Source organism: Sipha flava, unplaced genomic scaffold (assembly GCF_003268045.1).
Source record: "Sipha flava isolate LNK unplaced genomic scaffold, YSA_version1 35a_pilon_pilon, whole genome shotgun sequence".
NCBI lineage: Eukaryota > Metazoa > Arthropoda > Insecta > Hemiptera > Aphididae > Sipha > Sipha flava.
Genome location: NW_020273058.1, coordinates 123,581 through 143,775, shown reverse-complemented (window position 1 = coordinate 143,775; position 20,195 = coordinate 123,581). Strand labels below are relative to the sequence as shown.

At 30.2% G+C, this 20,195-nt stretch overlaps 1 protein-coding gene across 1 annotated transcript in view; it reads right to left on the bottom strand.

The window, feature by feature from the left end:
* LOC112687628 overlaps positions 1–18,993 on the bottom strand; it is a 196,635-nt gene extending 177,642 nt beyond the window's left edge. The window contains exon 1 of the mRNA XM_025560449.1: positions 18,563–18,993. The gene's annotated coding sequence lies outside the window, so the exon portion shown is untranslated. The remainder of the gene's footprint in view (positions 1–18,562) is intronic.
* Between the last annotated feature and the right edge of the window lie 1,202 nt (positions 18,994–20,195).

The window sequence follows — 20,195 nt, the reverse complement described above, 5'->3', positions numbered from 1 at the left end:
CAAATACACTAATCGGAAAGACCGTGACACGTGACGTGAGGTATAAAGCCAAATACTGTACGACAATTTTCAGTGTTGCGGACGCACACGACGACTTACTGAAATCACAATACATCAAACATGTAGAAAAGGTCAAGGTTCGCGTGTGTGCTGTACACCATGAGGTTTACCGACCAGATGTGTGACCTGCAAAAGCAGTTACTTAACGCATCGCACATCGATTTCGTCCGTCCAGTAAAATGTCTTACGATATTTTGATATTTGGTAGTGAAACGTTACTTGCACACATAACACGATTTCTTATCGTGAACATTCTTGCTCTTTTCGCAACCGTTTTCTCGTCGCATTCCGTTACGTAACAAAATGAGATTTTCCTCCTGCCTTCCGATGCTTCAAGCTCCTTATTTACTTCAATGCGCTCCTCAATGCGCTCCGGTGCTTTCAAATAGCTGATATCTTGTTGGGTTTTAAATGTATGATAATGAAATCAAAACTTCATCGCCAATGTTTCCACCCGTTTTCACGTAAGAAAAAATTACTAACTTTACTAAAAGTCAAAATCAGCCACCGTTCAAAACGTACCGCAAAACGTGCAACATAAAAAAGACGAATAATTGAAAACGATGACGACGGTATAGACTGTAACAGTGTTGCTAATTTCAAATGAAATACACGACGAACACAAGTCGTGCGGAATTGTAAGAAGGAAAATCGTGGTACAAGCGACCCAAGTTTAACAATGGCCCAGCAACGGTTGTCCGTAGTACGTACGTGTGCAAAACGAGCATAAGACTATTTGGTCCAAACATGTCGATTCCGAATTAGCATTGCAAAATATCCAATCACAGTGAAAATCGAACATTTTTTTTTTTTTTTTAATTGATTGTCTAAATGGTGAATCGAAATTAATGAAGATCGGTATTTCGATGTCGCGTTTACATTATAAAACGATGACCTATCTGCACTTTATCTCTAAGAAGCTCCAATAACAACTGAAACCCGAATAGGGCAATCTTTCGGCTTAAGTATTGGTCAAGGACACTCACTTGGAGCCAATAATGAAATCAATGAAAAAAGAAAAAAAATCTCATTAAACGCCAGATTACATCCAATTCGTCATAACGATTTATCAGTATATAAAAGGTACAAGTGATCCAACTCATTCCAAAGTACGTGGCGCGTGGATAAAAAGCCAAAACATTTCGAATTAAAACTATCAGGCTTTCTATTTAATTTTCCTTCGCAAAATAACATCCATGATGTAGAAGTATACGTAACTAATCACTCATTCCTCAAAAGATTTGACAACAGTAACAATAAATCACTATAAAATGTCCACACAAAATTAAATGATCACGTAGATTCATTAATCTCTTCTTTAAGCGCAACATCAATACTATCAAACAAATCCCTTCGTAGAATAGAAATACACTTAAATCACGAGTATTTTGGATTATAAACAATAAAAATAAAACATTAAAATAAAAGCTCTCTCTCTGAATATTCTTGTTACTTAACATAATTTTATGCCCTACAAACATTAAAATAATAATAGTTCACACTGCGTATAACAGATTCAAAATATTCTTTTGATTAAAAAAATAAAATAAACACAAGTGTTTAACGTCATTATTTATGGACGACAAATAAAATATGTTATTTTATGTTGCATATTTGAATAAATTTATAATGTTAATACTTACATATATTAACGAATTTTCTTTTTAAAATGAATTTAATGGTCGGACAAACTTCGGATTCTATTTCTTGTAACTATGCATTTCATATATAATATATGTTATTGTTCAACTATAAGGTACGGCAGTCTCATTTGTAACAGTTAAGAAAACATTAACAAGAACTAGATCTAGTCTGCACAAGAGAGGAAATTTAATTTTATCAAAATTATATTCAAACGATTTCAACCTTACATTTTTTTTTTTTTTTTGATTTTAAGTGAATTCAATAATTTAAAGTATTTAAACTGTAACACGTAGTTGACACTACAACAAAAAATAAAAATATTCTTTAAAGTTCTAATAACAGTATTTTTAAGTATAAATATTTGTGTCAACATTTACAAAATTGAAGCAATCACTTGTTTTCGTCTATAGCTAAAGGCAATGTAATTGATCTCGGGGTTCAAATCTGATCATGACCAGACTATATTTTTAGGGTGGTGGGTGGTGCCATTGTAGATTAGTATACTGTAATAAGTGAATTAATAAAATTAACTATAAATTATAATACTGTCCATTTAATAATTACAAATTAAGATGTATAAGTACCAAAAATGCGGTCAAAAATGATAAAATAGGCTGAACATTATTAAGAGAGGGTGAAACTCCAATCCCTTAAAGTACATCCTTGGATAAGGTGGGTTATAAGTTGAAAATCGGTAGGATATTGAGCGGACTATTCAAAATTTTGTTTGACACCACTGGTTGAACATTATTTTTACTCAAAAATAAAAAATAAATATAATTAAATCATTTCCTCGCCAAACCTAGTATCTCTTTTTTTTTTTTAAAGTTTTTTAAAACTTTCAAAAAACCTTTTGACCCTTTATTCTTGGGCATCAAATTATTGTTAAGAGAAATATTCATTACGTTAGGTTTGTTTCCAATTTTTCAACAACGTTATTGTTTATCAAGTGCACACAAAAATTATGTTACAACCCCATCTCGTCGACTATTGTAAAAATATTATTAATACGTAAGTACAGACGATATATTTATTACTTTCTGATTGAAATAACGGATAAATGTATACTCGGTCAACTCGCACCGTGTCAATCAGAGCACCAAGCATTGCAGGACATTCCGACTTGTGTTCAATCGATCGTGTTTTTTTTTTTTTTTTTTTTCAGTTCAAAATTTTTGGAACACGCATACCACGTTAGAAATTTCATTAACACAAAACTGATTCTAACGCCAAATCACTCTATCCATCGGAAAACCTTTATTTTTCGATGTAACACGCACCTCGTGCTTTGCGATATTTTGCAGTGAATTCTTAGTCACGATCTCCACGAAACCCGTGGAATTGATCTCAATGTAACGTGACCAGTGAAATTCTTTAATAAAATCGTTTTGAAAATAACACTAAATTAAAAACAATCATCAGTACAAATTCGTCGATTTCTCACCTTCACCAGTGGTACATTGGATTTATATTTTGAAAACAATCGTGAACCATGAAAACCGTTTTGTACTCAACGTACAGCCCCCGTTAGTGTGTGCTAATAAAAGTTTAAACTCGATTAAACTAGATTTTTGGTTTCACTAGTTAGTTTGTTTTTCAGCCTGTTTAGAGCTAACTATTCTAGACGCACTTCAGCGCTGCGTACATGTGTGTACTGATACAGGATGCAAACAAACAACACTTATTTTCTCGATCACTGTATTGAAAAGTATTTATTAATTTTTTTTTTTTTTTTTTGCACACGAAGTCATATTATTGCAAAAAATTCTTACAGAAAATAATAATTACTCTCGTTACTGTTTTTATGGATTTTACTTTTTTTCATTTTTTTTTTTCAACGGTTACGCGTATAGTATTTAAAATTTTATATTATGACATAAAAAAGTTTTCTGAAAATCTCGATGTATTACAATTGAAGTTGATTGATACTTTAAGTTATGTAACACGTTAAGCTGAGTGAAGTGACACCCCACCAAATGTTAATGGCTTACACAGCAAGTTTCATTACGATTTTTTACTCATCGGTGTTTTCAGAAATATATTTCGCTTAGGAATGCATGAAAATAAAAACATAGTGACGGCGTTTGATAAAAGCGAAAACTTAAAAATAGAAAAAATACATATATATATTTATATACGATCAAAAACAGTAACCATATGTAATATGGATGCTTAAAACCGACCCCTATTGATTATGTACAAATCTTAAGCGGGATAGAGCCACGCGTTTGAGGACACAAGTGGGAAAAACTGAAGAAAACTTTTAATACATGAGGAAATGACCGATAATGCGAATTGCGAATTCGAAGGGAAACGAACATCAAGCCATTTATTTGAATATACATTGATACCTAGTAAATGCGAAACGAAAGAGTTCGCTGGACCGACAGAAATTACGGACGAAATTATAAAAACCGTTGATTGCTAGGAGAACAAAAAATTTTGATTTTAAATGCACTGGCTGACACGAGAAGTAAAAGAATGAATCGAATACCGATTATTTGCAAAAATGTCATCTGTCGATGTACGTTGATTTCGGACCGTGAGTTGAAACAGTTGTTTTCTGAAAACGCAATACAAACCGATCGGAGTAATGAACGTTGCTGATGTACTCGTCCTGCAAACGATTCTACTTAAACACTTATCGGGAAAATACCACGGGGGCAGAGGTAAAACTAGGAATTTTTACGTCCGGAGAAAATGTTAAAATTACGCCCTATCATAGATCAATAATCAAATACTCTTTTTGAGAATTTTTTTCTAATAATTAATATACAATAACACTTATTGAGTTTTAACCTAATAACAGTATTTAACAAAGTTAAAAATATCAAATTAGTTGTTAATAATTACAAAAATTACACCGTCTAAAATGTTATTTCCGGGGATGAATCCGCGTCTTCCACCCCCAGGATCCGTCCCTGGTGGGAGGGTATCGATGGACTAGGGCAACGTTTACCTACTCGGAAAATGGCATCAAAACGCGAACGAATAACAGCCGCTGGTCGGACGGATACATTTTGATTTAATGCGCATTGATTAACATAAACAATAGGAAAGCGATAAGCTGTGCATTTGCGCCGACGTCATCGTGGTAGTATTTGTAGTACGTGTTAGACAACCACGGGGCATATAGTACTCATATAATACTCTCGCGACGGCTGGAACGCGCGATGGAGTTCCGGATTAATGCGCTGATAATAATCGCCCTTATGAGCGTTCCATTTCAGATGATTTTCGAGTTCTCATCAAGTTTGGGTTGGGGATCTAAAGCAAAATTATGTTCGAAACTCAACAGCTATTGTATAATAACACGAATTTACCGAATAGATCGAACACCGAAGTTAATTACAATATTACGGTATCCGGTGATTACGTGCAATCCTAGTAGTAGAATTTTTTCACTCCAAATGTTGATTGTTGAATATTCGTCCTTAAACTTTGTTCTAATGTTGTCTGATTACGTTTACAAATCGAAACAATTCTAACGCATACGCGAAACGAATAAATGTATCTCTACTTTATTATATATATTATTATGACATCAGTATTTTTTGTTTTACACTCAACGAATCTTATTAAATACTTCTCACTCGTTTTTAGTTCGGCGGTAATTTAATACGAAATAAATTTTACATAATTTTTTCAAGTATCCAAACGTTTTAGGTACTATTGTATGATTTTGAATATAAAAATTCGCAATAATCAATCACTTAAAGGTGACAATAATCGGACACAACACGATTATAACTTTTGAAAATAAATAAACTTTTTTATTATTTAGACTAAAGTCAAAATACAGTTATAATTACAAAGTACAGTTATAATTTAAAAAATTAATCTTTAAAATTGCCTTATGAAACAACTTCAAGCATATTATATCTTAAATATTTCAACATCAATCACTGATCCATGAGCAGTTTCGTTATATTGTCACTGAACATAAACTAATTCGATTGTGTCCAAATCCAACGGCGACGAGGAAAAAAAAAATTCGATATCGCCGTAGGCCGTTCACGCGTTGCAATAATTATTTTCACTGCGTTTCGACGGAACATCAATGGATTCCAAGCACGGTGATATAGTTGTAGTGGGTAGTAGGATTCGAGTGGAAATGAAAATAAACAAAATTCATAATTATATTTCAATTCGTTTTCATGCCTCAGGAGTAAATCGAAATCCTTTGCATTGAATGAGTGTTATTTTGTTTTTTTATTTCCTCATCGATTCATCGGACATATATATCATTAGGTAAAATACATTTGTTATGTTATATATTAATATAATTGTTTCAAACCCGCCTTTGTTTAAATTACCCAAATAATAGAAACAAATCGGTCTAAGTTGTGCATTCGCACTTCTATGTCATGGTACATAAAAATACCAGTTAATTATTCACTTCCAAACTTTAACCCCTAAATTTCACCATGAAATAAATATTTTTTTCTATGGTTAATGAACTGCTTCAGTGATATTAAACACAAAACATTTCCTTTCCACAATTTCACTTGACTAAAACACTGTACCTCCGAAGTCTAAGGTATAACAATGCATTCCGGATCCCGTAACTTCCCGCAAGGACTTCAGTTCTATTCGAATGTTTTTCATAATAAGGTAATTATAATAATTAAAATATAAACCATTTTGAACTCTATCCGAAGCAAATCTCAAGAGTTAATGTTAAAACGTAAAATTATAAAATAAAAGATTATTACTTTGCTGTTTTATATATATTTATATGTTTGGTGATATAGGTTACAGCAGACACAAAGTGAATATTTAAATTTGAACAAAGAACACTATATATATAATTTTAAGTACCGTCTAAATTAAAAGCTTTTACTTGTAAAGGATAAATAATAAACTGGCTGTAATTAGATAACAAGTTGATAAGTTGTTTCAAAATTAATATTTAGATGTATAGTACAAACGTATAATTGTAAGTACATGTTGTATACTGCACTCACTTAAGTCACTTTCACACAATCTAAAAACGATTATCATACCTGATACATATTTGTAATTAAATTATTTTCAGCAGTTTATTTAATTTTATTCGAGATTTTCATAAATTAAATTGTCATTTGTTCAAACCTTTTATGGTGAAATGGACATTTTTTGCCTAATCTTCGTTCGGAAAGTATTTCACTGTTAGTATTATTAGATATTTTCCCGATAAACATCAGCCAATGATTAAATACAAAATTGTTTTCGTACATTAATGGCATGTAATTGATATTGATGTATTATAAAACTAAAACATTCAGTTCATTATTTAAACTGTTATATATATTTTTATTTTATTCTTTTTCTAATTATTTTTATAAAGAATGATTTATTTTTAATTAAATCTAAGTTAAGTTAACTCAAAATGTACGTAATTAGTTTTAATATGTTTATATTCAAATTTTAAAATATTATTTAAATTGTGTCTACAAAAATTTTGAACGTAATATATATATATATATATTATTATAACGTTTAAATATAAATATAGGATAAATTCCAAATATATTTATAAACAATTTTACAATTGAGTAAACACAAAAAAAATAAAAAAATATATATAATAATAAGTTTATTTTATAAAAAAAAAAATTATAATAATAATATTAATCAATAATTAACAACTACCTAAATCTATACATTTAATAAATAATCAAAATCAGACGATGTACCATACCAATAAACTTACACAAAAACGTTATAATTAGCACAGGTTATAAGCTCTAGAAATATTTAGGCAATGTTATTGTTTGATACGGTTTTCAATATTTAACACGATTTGAATCAATATTGTTCAACAATATATCTACGATGGATAAAATATTAATATGGAATCTTACACATATACTCGTAGTAATATTGGGCGATGTGTTGAAAATATAACGGAAAATTAAAAACAATATATATAATCCTTGTGTTCCAAATAATTATACAGGTATAAACGGCGGCATCATAATACTTATTAAGAGATTAAAGTACAACATATACACTACGACAGAGTAAAGTAAATTTCCATTCCGACCCAAATGTATTGTACCCCAAACATTTATAAAAAAATAAAAAAATTAAAATAAAAAAAAAATAAAAAAAAAATTTTAATTAAATTAAAATAAATAAACATTTATCATATACACACATATCTCGTATGCACACCAGTGCAGTAAACTCAAATATCTTCAGAGGAAATTTTACTTTTCGATAGCCAACCCGCCCACCAACGGAAGACCCCACTGAATAACTGCACTCCATAACCCAAAAACAAGGTGCCTGAACCATGGTTGATTGTAATTTTTTTATTTTATGTATTATTAAATTTTTATATTTTTTAATATTTTCTGTATGACATGTATAGTCGTTTAAACATACTGTAGAAACTGACTGTTGTGGACCTTGAATGAAACAAAAAACTGTCCAACCCGAAATTTTCCTTTGGTCCAGGCATGTTACTATAGTTTTATATAGACGTCGGACCTCAATAAAAATAAACATTCCTAACTCGGAAACGGGACGGTTTTGCAAGTGTCATGTAAGTAAAAACCTCACTTATACCGGAAATACGACACGCGTGTGTAGCGAAAACGTTACGTAAATATTTTCCATATGATTATTTAGGTACGTCGTAAAGCCATAATTAAGGAGTTTCGAAATCACCCGAAATTTGGCGTGCTAATAAAAAATATTGGATGAACGGATATATAATGAAAATTGGCTTATTTAGTAAAATTATTGTTTATTAAAAGATAATAGAAAAATAATTTTATCCTCAGATATTGCACCATGCCAAAAACTTATATCATCAAATAATACAATTATAAAAAATACTTTATTGGCACCCACCGAACACGGGTTCTTCATGTATCCACCAATAATTTATTGCGTTTAAATATATGTATTTACGTCATTTTTTATACAATCCTTGATTGCGAACATCGATCAAATAAATAGTACTTCGGAAATTTAGAAAAAAATAACAGTGCTCCACGCGCAGGGTTGACATGTTTTAAACGTGAAGTTTAAAACATGTTTTAAACATCTAAATTAATCACCACGCTATACAATGGTTGGATAGAAGTGCAAAACTATTTAAGCCAAATACAAAGCATGTTTTTCTAAAGCTGGTTTTACTTGTGATGACACAAATGATACAAATTAAATAGAAAAAATGGAAAAACATCAGTGAAACGTCTTTAATTGAAGATGAAAATAATGCTAATGATTTTTAATGGTTGATAAAAATGTGTTCACGGAAAACTAAAATACATTTACAAAATTATTTAGAAAATAATCCTACTGAAGACGATGAATATGAATACAAACGGGGTATTGCACAAAGAAATCATATCGATAAAAACATACAAGAACGCATTAATTGAAACAAAAAATCTACATCAGTCATTGATCAACAATATGATAAACCTTCTTCAAATTAGTTTCTGATTTTTAAAAAAGCTAAAGTTTAAATTTAACTAACTTTATATGTATTATGTAATAATAAAATAAATCTATTACTAATGAATAACTCAAAAATAAAAACTATAAATGGTCTAAACTAATTTTGTAATATGAAAAATAAAATTTAGAATCGAATTGATAATCCATAGCTTTTCCATCTTATTCGATGAAGTGGAATTCTCAGTTGGCCACATGCTATTCTGCATTAGATATAGGTATGTTTCACTGCACAGGGAAAAATATAATAAAAAATATTATAAATTATAATTTTTGTATTGACAAAGAAATGTCATAGCGTTATTTTGTGTTAGCCAGCTAACCTGGCGTAGGGAAAGTGACGTACCTATCGCCCAGCGTATTTTAAGTATGCTGCAACAGTCACCCCCGACTTTATTGGTCGGGAGTTCTGGTCCTCCAGATTAGGGTTGATATAGACTTGACAATCTATCTCATAAAACAAGTTATGCAGAAGGCAAGAAACCACTGCATTATCATTCCCATTAAATAACTGTGATAGAATAGTTGCAGCGACATGGCGAAACATTTAGATAAAAGAAAAAGAATTGTGCGTTATTTCATAAATATAATATTTTCTTTGCGTGCAACGATATTGTGAAATTTCATCTCTGCGTTTTCGTGTTTCAACTTTAGGTCACAAAATATACTAAATCATTTTAGGGAGATTAATTATCAGAAGATATGAGAGTTAAAATTTTTCATTTCAAATTTCTTATGAAAATTTCAGGTAAGAAAATCTTTTTGATCGACAGCATTTCCATCAGTTTGTGTAGAAAAACTAAAACGGATTTAAAAAAATATATTTATTTATAAAATTGTCCGAACGTTTACGTTGCACCGTCATCTTTATAATATTTATATTTATATTTATAATTATACGTTTATATACTTTTTATTATAATTAAATTATATTTTAGTTGAACTTCGTCAGGAAGGGGAGTGTGAAACCATTATAACAAAACTCTATTTTACGGACTCGGCCGGGAACGGAAAACAACATTAAGAATTACGTTACGCAATACACATCTTGATACTGTTGCAGTTGCCGCTTGATTCTAACGTGTGTCGTTTTCCATTATTTTCCGTTCCACTACGATCGGTCCACGTGGTGGGTGCGATATCCCTCCGCCTCGCGGGTGTTGTGCAAATTTTGCGTGTTTTTTACAAAATACATTATACCCGTTCGCTCATTTATTTTGAATTTTTTATATTCTTTACAAACTCTCCCCTCTCCTGCCAATAGGCACGTCGGCGCACGGTTTCGAGCGAAAAAATATAGAAAATCCATCGTTGTCGTGCATATTTGTCACCCGTCGAAAACGTTCAACCCGATATCCAGTGGTGGCGTGAATAGCTATTTTATTAGGCGGTCGCCTCATGGAAAAATTGGGGTGTGTCTATCTCAATGACTCCAGGACCTGGACGGCTAGCTTATAATTTATACTCACACACGACCTATATATCTAGGTAAATTTTAGGTACCTACTCTACGTTATATAATAGAGAAATTCTTTAAATATAGAATTAATGGAATGTAATGTGTAAGGAGTAACATCAATTAAATTATTATAAACAGTATTCACTAATATTGGATAAAATTTACATAACGATATCTATTAACTTAAAAATACTTATACATTTTATTAGAAAAAAATAACCAAGTAGTTACTTACTATTTATAAATTTTCTAATACTTATCTGAAGATAGAAAGTGTAAAATGTTTTAGTTTGAGTGCATAGTCAAAATGAACAAAAATAAAATAAACAATTTTACAATAAGTATATAAAAATTTAAAAAAATATATAAATTGTAAAACTAAAACTGGTTACTTAAAAACTGAAGCATTTTAAATTAAAATAATTATTTTCTGAATTTATTTTCACCAAGAAAAGTGCACCAATTGCAGATATAAATTAATTTATAATTAAATATACATTATAAAAAATGTACGTACTTTTATGAATTGGTGGTGCAGAGGTTAGATAAACAACTCAAAACAAAATTTCTTTGCAGGTAGTAGAAATTTTTTTTTATTATCTTTGGACTGCTGTAATTTACCGTTCATTAATGCACATTCCGGAGGGTTGAACCTACATTTAAAATGTGTGAAAAGTATAGTGTAGAGTGTATAAAAATTGGTGGATGGGTACTTATTTAAGGTAGTTGCTTCATGGGAAAAAAATTTCACGCCGCCACTGCCGATTTATCGAATCCGCTAGGATTCTCTACGGTTACCTCACCGGTGCTCATTTTCGGGCAACATTGTGCGGCCACTTTTTGCCCGCACCAGACGCGGACCGAGATGTTGGAAAACCGCTCAAGCCAAAAACAACATCGCGTTTATGATTATTGAGTTGTAAGGGGAGGGGGGCGATCGTCGAACCGATATCTGAAGACGTTCAACGTTGTGGTGTGGGATACGGTTTTCGCAAACGGTTCGTTGTCGAAAAGTCTAATCACACAACACCACGGTCGCGGTTATGAAAAAAAATCGATTTCGGTTGGGTGTTAGTTCAGCGTAGGTCCACGGTTTTTACAGAAAGAGTTGGATTTTTTCATAAGTCGATTTCGTGTCGGTTGTTCGTGCCGGAATAGTATAGCCTACCCGTAATTTTTTATTTTTTAAACACTACATGCGAGTACCGGCCATGATTATATTTAATATTCCTGCTAATGATTTATTTATAATATATATTACGGACCGAGGTTCAATTACAAAACTCAATGAAGTATTAAAATTGTAATATTTCTGATCAATCAAATGACGAGTTGAAAAAAAAATTATTAGAACGTAGCATAAGTAATATTAAAATTTCTAAGTATCAAGAAAATAACAGTATAGATAATTACGAAAAACATAAAATAAAAAATAAAAATTAACCAATAATAATATAAGATTTGTGAAGAAAAATCAAAATCGGTATTTATTAATTACATTATGCAATAGAATATTAATAGAAGAGTTAATATGTAATTGCGGCATGGATGAGAAATAAAATAAGCAAGATTCTCTTGTATTATGTACGTTAACGATAAAATTGTATAAGACCCAATAAATAAGAACCAACTATTTTATTATTTAATATTTTTTTTTTTTAAAAAATAATATAAGAATCTTTCCTATGATCTTTAAAATAATTGAGATTTACAGACGTACCTATATTATCATAATCACAATATGGTGTCCTCGCAACATTGAATTTAAAACCAATAAACCGAAAAAATGTTATTTTTCACCACTTCAATATAATTGAAAATACCAATATCTATAGCGTTGGAATCCCAAATAATTGTACCATAGTCGAACACCTCACGTACCTTTCGAAATGCGTGAACGAAACATATACGCGCGTTAGCATATAGCAATATTCGATGACATCAACAAATTTTATTCGGAAAAATATCACGCTGATGTTTGACCCTTTTGTCTGCAAATAAAATACTATGTAGTCAAGACAACGTTGTAGGTTGTATCGTATACATCTTATTACGTGAAAAATCTTTGACAGATATTGCATTCCTCAAACACTTTGAGAAATAAATATATTATAGTTGATCGTTTGATTATATCATAATAATTTTTCAACGATGGTTATGTGAATTCGTACAATATTCTTTTTTATTTGCGTTTTTTATTAATATTTAAATATACACAATATTTTTTTAAATTTTTTTTTTATTGCAACTTTTAAAAATTATATTTAGTATCAATAATTTAATTTTAATAACATTACACGCAAAATAGCGTTAAAATTACAATTATTGTTGCATTAATGGTTCCTAATCAATAATTTTATAAATATATCGATACAGTAAGGTTCAGCATGTTTTTCCAATAGAAATATTACTGTCATTTTTTTTTCAATTATTTCAACAACTCAAGCTTTATTGGCTATATCAACATTCAAACATTATTGGAACCACACAAATTTGTAAAGTAAATAAACCCATTCATGTGATAGGACAAACAAGAAAATGTCAAAACAAATTGACTCATATAATGTCTATTCAGCATTTTTATATAAATTTAAAAACGATTTTTCTAGGTATTTTTTTTTTAACAAATATGATTATTACGCTTTTCATACGTTACCGCACTTGCAAATTTTAATTTAATTCTTTCAGTTCGAGAATTTTTTTTTCCACTTTATATTGATTATGTGACATTAAAATAATATTAATTTAAAGTTTAAGTTTATTTTGACAATTTCTTATTTAGTTAAGAGCTTTTGTAAGTTGCATACATACAGGGGTAGACAGGTATTTAATGATATGATAATGTACTACATTTTTATACCTACAAAAGTATTCAGGAACTAAAAAATATAATAAATCATAATATAAAATAATTTTTCATACAACAACATATAATATATTTATATTAGTTAATTGTTTATTTTTCCTTTAAAACCATTTATTACATTTTAGTCTCTACAAAAAAAAAAAAAAAAATAGAGTAAATTATACTTTTAAAAATTTACTTTACAGTTCACAGAATCTCAGGCTTACCTATACCGGTATATATAAATACGTTTGATAAGTAGATCTTTGTATCAGTATGTGATTAAATTCCACGATATTAGCTGTTCGGAAATATTTTATTGTAATTAAAATGTTCCATGTTTATCAACATAAATTTTAATATAATATTAAAGAAATCATCAAAATTTCAGACTATTTTTATTGCTTCTATATGTATATCTGAAGATAATAACTGAATAATATAGCATGCAAATATTCGTGAATTATTAAATATAATGATTAAAATATTGCCTAGCGACGAAGGTGTTATAGGGCCAAAAGGGTTAAAAGAAAAAAATGTAAAAAAAACATTGAAAAAATGTCGACTAACTCTGTATAGTGTGTACGACATTTAATGTTATTGAGTCCATAATAACTAATGTTAATTATGTTCAGTTATAGTATACGTTAAACTGAACATATAATTTGTATTTTTATCTGTAACTATTTTTATCGATGTTTAATAGAAACGCTACACATGAATGCGTCACGAAATCCCTTTTCCACATAAATTGCATCCCGACAAAGTTTAATGACTACACGAATCGTGTCCAAACGTATAAACATTATTTTCCTTTCCATTTCGTACCGACTTAGGACTGTTGTTAGCAAATTATCGATACTATCGATAGATTAAAAATATTGATTTTCATTATTGTTATGCAATTATAAATAAGTAAAATGAAAATGTGTAGGTTTAAATTACATGAATGTAATATATTCATTAAAATAAACAATAATAAAAAAAAAAAAAACAATAAATATAAAATTCAAATAACTAGTAAAAACTTAATTATAATCAAGACAGATTAATTGGCCATTTTTATAGTTTGCCATATTTTGTCTTAAATAATCTTATTTTTTTACTTATCATCCGTCTATTTAGTTATATGATTACTTCGTTATTTAATATAAGTTTATTTTGATAAATTTTTTAAAAAACCTATGAATTGGAATATATTCAGGTGTGCTGAGTAAAACATACTATTAAACTTGGATTGGAACGCTTCATAACTATTCGTAGTTGAAATGATAGAACATGAATATATTGCCCACACAAAAAGAGGGTGGTCACAATCGGGCTTTATATATGTATTTAATATATAATCAGAACAATTCTAAACTTTTTCATCTTCGGGTAAAATTGATAAAATATCGTCAGTAAAATAATCCTCTACTTCATTTGGTTTTAAAAACGGGAGGCCAAAAAAATAATTTCATGTAGTCGTTTAAATAAAACCGGACACAATTCATGTAATTATTTAGATTAAGACGGACGCAATTCCTATGTAGCTAATAGAAGGAATAAATATTTTCTGATTGCTTAACTTAAATATAAGTCGTGCCATAATCAGTAAAATATGTTTCGCGTATAAAATTCGATCGAAGTTATGATTCTTAAAAGACCAAAAATTTCAATTTATAAAATGTATATATATATACGAATATAATACCTATGTATCTAAATTGATAAATTAATGTTATTTTAATACATATCAGTTCATAATCTTTTGACCGTATAATTTGAAATTGTATATCAAGGGTTTTTTCTGATTTGCGCAAAAAAGTGTGAATTTTATTTAAATCTAATCTTTATTATCCTTTTAAAATACTAATGTCCTTATATTTCTCACAAACACATCGTTTCATAAACATGACGTAACGAGAAAACATTGAAGCTAAATTTAAATAAAAGTAAAAATTGTAATCGCTGCGGATAAAATACTGTGACTTGACTTTGTTCATTTCTAAAGACACTACTTTAAATTGATTCTATATGATCATACAGTACAAAATAAAAGTAGTAAATAAAAGTATATCGGTAAACATCGACTTAGATAATATTTTTTTAAAGAAGATCGACTTAAAACAATGTTTCGAGAACAGTTGAAAATTATAGTTTGTTAATGATTACGTTAAAACTATAGTGTACTATAAGGTAAACATTTCAACAAAAATATGTTTGCTTGAATTAAAACAAATAATTTATCAGAATAATGCGCGTTTTATAATGGACTATATGTTCAGACAAATCGAGATAAAAATATTGATTTCAAACACTTCAAACAAATACAAACAAATACAAAATGTTTTATTCATGGTGATCGTGATAATTTTTTCTTTTCGAAAATTTAATATAAAATCGTTGTTTTTTTTTTTTTTAATGAATTTGTTTTTATCTTTTGTAAAGATAATTTTAGTTAAGCTTATTTTTATTTCTATCTAAATAGATTTTTTATGTACTACCTTTATCTTTATCTAGATGAAAAAGTATTTATCTGGGTTCAACACAGTTTATAAAAATACAAATTATAAAAGTTGTCAATACGATTACGGTATTATTTTACTGTTGCATTTATTAAGATGACAGAAGATTCTAGAAAATCTCTGAAGAATTAAACTATACGTGATCGACCCAGCTGCGAGTGGTACACAATTTATTTCATTATTTTATAGCAAAACTATTCGGTATTATTTTTTAATTAGAACTTAAACCTCCGAGCAATAATTATGATAGTCAGCCATTGGGGCGATACCTAACACTGACAAAGTTTAAGAAAGAAATTCGAGTCTTAGCGCGTATATAATGGCGACAGAGTAAATATTACACCATTTTGTCTCGTTAAAACGTGACTCAAAATAACACATTTTTACGGAACAATCTTTACTCACCGACGCAGTTACTATAGACTTATGGTGTGACGACTACAATGTCATAATGAACTCACCCCTAAAATATGATTAAATTTAATTCAAGATTACTATGTATCAAAGTAATTATTTATGATCATACTTTACGTCCTAAGGGTATGAATTTTTTTTTTTTGTCGTTATTCTTAAAAACAAGTTTCGACGTTCCTTAATAATTAAAATAATAGTTTTAAAACAATCGATTAATGTTTACGGTTAACTTTTTTCCCAACCCGGCTGAATATTTTTTGCGGTCGGTTATAGCCAATACCTTGACAGCATCACTGTATATTTTTACTACAATCTATATTTTGCTAAAATATAACGAATATCTTAATCATTTTGTATTGAGAATATTGCATTTAATACAAGTTTAGAAATAATACCATTACAAATTTAAGTAATCATTTCAGTAAATACAATTGTATTATTTTCACACCATGCCCGAAGTTTATAATAAAAATAATGATTTGTTCATTTTCCCAAAAATCTCATACAATATAATATAGAACGTAAATCCGAATTGCATCCAGGTACGTTCGTTTTCGCATCGCAGTCGACGCAAATTATTGCGGTGGACATGTTCAAAGTCAATTTGCGTTCGATGTGTCCGATATTTTAATTTATTATTTATTTAAACGTTTAAAATTAAATTAATATTTCCGTTCGTGTTTGTGTCCGATGCGCCGAAAAACCAAATGATTTGTTTTTAAAATCATGCACCGAATGCATCCATTATGCAAATAGCATTCAAATCGTACAAGTCGCATCATGTTTGCAGGATTGTATCTAATTTTAGATGCAACGGACGCAAGATTTACGTTGGACATGTTGTAAGGCTTTCATATATGTGATTCTCGTATAACGTATAGAGTGATTTTCAACCGTCATGAAAGTAGTTTTTCTATTGGATTAAACGTATATGTTAGCACGAAAACCTTTCGATAGTCGAATATTATTACGACTGGAATCAATAAGTCTGGTTTGACAATAATAAATATGACACCCATTCAAATAGAAATACATTGTTAAGACCATAATTTGACGAATGAACACTAAATTTTTATGAAATCATATCTTGAAATGTACTTAAATCATGTGCAGTTGTGGTTTTAAGAAGTAATAAAAACAGCTTTTATTTTTATTGCCTTGGAAAATATGAACTCCTTACTTTGCCTCGAACACAATTGGGATCGGCAATAAAACATTGTATGAAACGCTAATCGTAATTTACTGTTCGCGGCTTCCTTAATAATATTTTTCTGTGTCTACCCGGCACAAGAGTAAGCCCTATAAATGAGACGACGAAAGAAAAAAAATAGTGTTGCAATATTAGGCCACGCGTACATTTCACTTGTTGTTGGACTCAAACTGAGATAATACAAAATTGAAATTTTACCAAAGTATATAATATGTATAGGATGTTTCAATGTACTAGCCGCAGATGACAATACATTTTTACCTTGTTATTAGTGTTTAACATTTGGGAATCTTGTTTTTTTTTTTTTTTATATATTTAAATACTGTATCAAAATTAAATATTTATTGTTGTATACGCGGCTGAAAATATACATTTTTTTAGTATGTTATTTGTTGATTAAGGTAAAACTTAACTAAACAACTTTTTTCCAGATTCAAATTTAAATAATTATTAAAAACAGACAGGTTTTCAAGTTTAACACCTAAGATCTTTTTGAATATATTTTGGAAACTTGTTTTTAATTTTACATTGGGCTTGAACACATCAAAAATAATCATTCAACACGACTACAGAATTTTAAAAATAATCAAGCAAACATGTGATTGACGAACAAACGAACATGGTGAAATAAATGCTGTGAATAATATTTCATTATGTTGTGCACTTCGTATACTTAATGTAATACCGGCAGGAGACGCATAATATATATTATTATAACACAAGTCACTTTCACGTGTTTTAAAAAATATATAAAAATATGTAAAAAAAAAAAAAATACAATACAATACACAAATACAAGTACACATTACCAATTCGTAAATAAAATATCAATTATAAAACGTACGTACCGTGGAAAAAAAAAATAATGTCATACGCGCGAAACATACGCGATAAATATACGGTTAGTTATTATGTTACTTTACATTTTATTGCTACAGTTATTATTATGGTTATAACTACCTATTTACTTTTTTTCTTTGCTGTGTGAAGATCTAGGCCGATAGTTTGCGTATTCCTGGGAAACGGTGTCTGTGCAATCTAAACGTATTTTACGAAGGTTTTCGCAGACCATTTCGCATGAGAAAAGATTTAATGTGCAATTCAGCACCTAGACACTTTTTCAACGTTGCGATACAACGCGTAAGTCACTTCCCCTTGTACAGCTCATGAACTCGTAAATATTGCGCTTTTCCCTAGTTTTTGCGAAACTCTATCTCCCGGAATATTCGCTCGCACCAGTGCAACTAGTAATATCGAGGCCGAAAACAAAAAAAAAAAAAAAACCGAAAAACTGAAAAACTAAACCTCGTACCGAACGAACAACAATTGTATTACATTTTATTGTGCAGGTACGCTTTTCACGTGGAACTCGTCTGCATGATGATATACAGTAGTTCCTATTCGCATCGGGTCGAATACGTTTAAACACTAACACCAACGTTACGATATCATCATACCTCATCACGCATATACGAGCGCGTGCGCAGTTGCTGGCGTGAGCCAGTTAGCTCGAATTGACATAATTAAAAATAAGTTTGCGTGGAAAAAAAGTGTCCGTACTGCTATTTCCCCGTCCAGACGTATCTCTTGTGCCAGCTACCTTCGCACGGTTTTTTTTTTTTTTTTTAAAAGCTTTTAAATATCGCTTCGACGCTTTTGTTCTTCGCTTTGGAAAAGAGGAAAAAAAGCATTATTGTCTTTATTTTTTTCCGCCCTCAAACGCGTCACCCGACTCTTGATCGCATAAATTATAACGAGAAAGTCAAATCAATATCTTATTGCGCCCTAAGAGTGAACGGTTACTTTAAATATTTTTAAATAAAACGTTCCATAAAAATACATTTTCGACGAGAAACAAAAAAAAAAACAAAATCATCAAAGAGAACGACAAATACGTTCCTCCTCGCGTGGTCAGAATCTAAAGCACACAAAATATCGTATCGAATGAGGCGCACTGACTACGACGCAGGGCTCGTACAAAAACAATGATCAAGATGAGCGGTCAAACATTTTGGGAAATGGTTTAGGGTCCGAGACGCGCAGATATAGAACGACTTCCGTCGTGTAAATCAACCAAAGCGACGCCGGCGGAATGCGAAAAGGAACAGTGACCGCGTAAATAATTTATATAATATATTTCGGTTACCACCGGTGTGTCGTTATCGAAAAGGTCAAAACCGATCTCGTGTACCATTCGTACTGTACAGAGGGATTCGTTTAACTCTTTAAATACCGGCGAAACGTATCTAACGAGAATTAACGTCAGTCTCTACTTTACGAACATTGAATACATATTGATAAATGTTTTCGAGCGGATCCGCAACACGCGATTTCAGTCTGAAACCCAAACATTTCACAACGACGACATAACAGTTAAAAACATAATTAATGTTTCAATAATTAATTATTTTTCAGTGCGATCGGGGATGGCCAACGATTTTTTTCCGAAACGCAAACCGAACGAGAAAAGTGTTGTCGGTCGAAATCGCCCGGTATAAACGTCACGTATCATATCATTGGTTATGAACACTGTATAGCAGGGGCGTCATTTGGGAGGGAGCAAACTATGGCAAATGCCCCACTCTAAGAAATATTAAAAAG